Genomic DNA, 4,132 nt, shown 5'->3' on the forward strand with positions numbered 1-4,132 from the left:
CCCACTTCTTGGTTCATAGATGGCCATCTTTTTGCTGCAACATCACATAGTGCTTGGAATAAGCAATGTCTCTGGGGTATCTTTTTAAGGATGCTAATCCCATTCACAAGGGCTCTGTTCTCATGACCTAATCACCTCTCAAAGGCCCCACCTCCCACCATCACATTGAAAGTTAAAGTTTCAAAATATGAATGAGACGGTACAGGTGCATATATCAGCTAGGATACTAGAGAGACAGGAAGTGCATTGAGGACAATCTGGCATTCTGTACTCAATCTCCCCCTTGAGGAATCTGCTGATTCATATGCAGCTTGGGCCCAAGAATCTAAGAATCCAAGTACAAAGTGACAACTAAAACACTAGGAATCCAAATGAAGCTTTTGGTACTCTCAGAGTATGGGGAGGCAAAACTTGAAGTTCAGGGCTACCCAGGAGGCCAAACTTGAGGGGCTAAGATTTCAGACAGAGGGGATTGAAGTGAGCCTGACATTCTATGAGGCATTTGACCTAATGTCCATCCTTTATGTATAAAAATACAAGGTTGAAGGTAAAGGGATGGAAAAAGTAATACCATGCAAACATTAACCAAAGGAAAGAAGGTATAACTATAATAATAGCAAATACTTCACACTTAAAGGCAAAAAGCATTATAAGAGATAAAGAAGGACATTTGATTAAAAAGGGTCAGTCTGTTAGAAAAATAAAATAAGTATATATGTATATAATAACATGGCCTCGAAATACAGAGCAAAAATTGACTGAAATTAAGGGAAACAGATAAAGCCACAATTATGGAGAATTTTAATTTAACTCCCTTATTCTTGAAAGTCCAAGACTATAAGTAAGCTTGCCATAGACTACCATTTCCCAAATACACACCTTTCTGGCAAGCAGGGATTTGTCTAAAAGAATTCCAAGGAATAGGTATATATACTTTATTATAAGACTTGGATTTTTAAATAATTTCCTTCTTGTTAGTTATTTCCCTCCACAACTCAAAGAAAAAAAAAAAGCAAAAAATCAGGAATGATATGGAAGATTTAAACCACATAAATAACAAAAGTCACGCATATACATTTCAGGTGTGCCTGAAATTTATCAAAAGTAAATATATGCTGGATGGTAAAACACATAAAAACAAATTTCAAAAAATTGAAATCACTTAGAATCTGTTCTCTAACCACAGTTGATTAAGCTAGACACCAGCTAAAACGTGTATAACTAGAACATTGTCAAATATTTGGAAATTAAATATTGTATTTCTAAATAACCCTTAGGTAAAGGAAGAAATCATGGTAAAAATTAGAAAGTACTTTGGACTGAGTGATAGTGAAAATATAGCACAACAAAACCTGTAGGATGCAGCTAAAGCTATACATACAGGAAAATTTATAGGCACTAATTCACAGACTAGGAATTAAGATCAAAAGTCAGTGATCTTGGTGTTCATCTCAAGAAGTAAGGGGAAATACTGCAAATTAAACCCAAAGAAAGTAGAAGGAAGGAAATAATAAAGATGAAGAAAAGAATATTTATGTACAATAGAGAAACTCTACAAAACCAAAAGTGGTTCCTTAAAAAGACTAAATACAATTGGCAAGACTGAGTTGAGAAAGTTTTGCCCAGACTGAGGTAGAGCTATGACTTAAAACCAGGCTTTGATCAAGCACTTCTCAAGGAGCCTCTGTTACAGGGAGATCTCATCAGGTCTGGGGAAATATGACTGTGCCTTGGTTTGGAAAACCAACAGGAATACCAATTGGGGAGTACTATCAGTGTTAGGCATGTGAATGTGACTCAATGCCCAATCATAACACTGCGGAGAAGTCACACTGGGCTCACTGTCTGGAACCTTCAACAATCAATCAGGGAAGGAGTCTCTGAAACTGTCAGGAGTTCAATTATCAAAAGTGGAAAATTTTCATTGGCCTACAGCTCCAGTTTCTAAGCACTCTTCTCTCAAAGCAACTACAGTATCACATGGTTATGAACTAAATTTTCATATAGCAATGTACTGGTTTATGTTTCCACATCAGTTACTCCATTTAACAGAAGTAGTGCCTCCTGCCACCTTTCCTGGAAGGCATCAGGGCTTACTCAGGAGTGGGCACCTAACTGAGGATATTTGCTAGCTTCCTTCCCCAGGCTGGAAAACTCAGGCAATGTTAGTTTCAGACCTCTGGAAAGCTTTAATTTGAGCTAATGCTTCCTTGACTCCCATCTTGCAAACAAATCCAAGTGGCTTTGCAGTGAGAAAGGGAACTCTCATTTATTGAGTGCCTACTGTCTGCCAGAGACTTTAAATTAATTAATCCACTTAATCTCACCACATTTCTGTGCATTTTTCAGAGAAGAAAAATCAAAGGACGAAGTTTTTAAATAGCCTCACCAGAGTCATAGAGTTTTAACTGGCAGTTTTATTTTTCTTTTAGGCCAAAGCTCATTTTCCTGAGAGACAATCAAGCAAAATAATTAAGAGAATGGGTTTTGCGTAATACAGAGCTTGATGTCACTTCTGGGTCTGCCATTTAAACTGTTGTGACCCTGGAAGTTAGCTGACCTCTCTTGAAAGTAATGCCAGAACCTACATTTGCCTGGAAATATTGAGAGAATTAAATGAGATAATCTAGACAAGTACTAAATACAGTGCTTGACACATACAATAAATAGTTACTGCTCCTATTCCTACTATTACTATTGCTATTGCAGTTCTTATTACCATTACTGTAGCTGTGGGTGTTCTTCCTGCTGCTGTGCCTATCTGGCCTAGGCTGTCTCTATACACTGAATCGATGGCTGCACTAACTTCACTCAGTGCCATTCTAAAGAACGAAATTCTCCAGCCGTAAAAAGAAATGGGGAAGTTATAGCTGATGGTGAAGCACAGGCCTTGGGAGTCAGGTCCCACAGGTTTTGTTTTGACTGCTGAGTCACATGGTGACCAACAATCACACAGAACATTGGCCAGCTTTTCAGTTGTTCCTCAGGGGTAAAGGTATAAACAAAACCTCCTGGTTGGCACATGACAATTCACTACCCGCTGTAAAATGTCCTTAGAGGAAAGGCTTAGGAACTACAATTAGCAATTTTTTCTTAATGAAATCATTTTATTTTTCCATCACATTTTCCTTTTAAATCCTCACCTACCCAGCTGGTCTTCTGGTATATGTGAGCAGAGCAGTCACTACACAGATTATTAAAATAATCTTGAAGATACAGAAATGAGACCAGTTGGTGCATCCTGAAGGTGTTCAGATGTTTGTCAAATGAATATATAAACAAACTGGCAGGCATTTGCGTGGTCATTCATTGTTTCTAAAGCATTGGAATGCAAAATTTAATTTTGTTTTGGGATTTGGCCTTCTGTTTGGTCAACAGGCTTTGTGTGTATCAGGAACAGCAGTCCTTATGCTAGAAAAACTTCCCAACTCTTCTCCTGGTAGTAGTGAGCAATGTACTAGAGCTCCCAATTTCCTCTGGGTTTGGCATTTTAGTACTCATCACAATTAGGGTTATATTTATTTTGTGGCTGATTCCTTGGTAGGTCCATTACAGAGCACAATAACTGGCAAATAGAGGATACTTGCTGAATACCAGTTGAATGAATGAATGAATGAAAGAAAAAATGAACAAATGAACTACTTACTATCTAACAAACCAATATTTGGAAGTGGTACATGTGGCAGATTTTAGCTTAGTGCTACTGTAGATCCTATCTTCCTTTCTTGAGATTTGATCTCCCAGGCAGGCTGAGGAGCATCTCCCCAGTTTGTTGGATTGAAATTAGGAAACCCATACACTAGTGGGAGACTGACTCCCTCAGGTACATTAAAAACCCACCCCCACTAGTCCCAGGGTATTCACAGGTTCCTCTGCATTCCCCAGGTGCAGAGTCAGGAAAGTAAGATGCTTCCTATTTATCCACACAATGACTCATCTTGCTTTAATGCTGTCCGGTGTGAGCGGAAATCTGGCAACTGAGAGCCATGCTGGCTGAGCCACCTCCTAGAAACCAAACATGCATCTGGCAGAGCTGATTTGCTTCCATATCCCACAGAAAGGGGCAGATTATCTAAATGCTGATTAAGTCATGAGCTGGTGGTATGGTGACATTTCACTATGAAGCACCATG

This window comes from Desmodus rotundus, chromosome X (genome assembly GCF_022682495.2).
Source record: "Desmodus rotundus isolate HL8 chromosome X, HLdesRot8A.1, whole genome shotgun sequence".
In the NCBI taxonomy this organism is placed as follows: domain Eukaryota; kingdom Metazoa; phylum Chordata; class Mammalia; order Chiroptera; family Phyllostomidae; genus Desmodus; species Desmodus rotundus.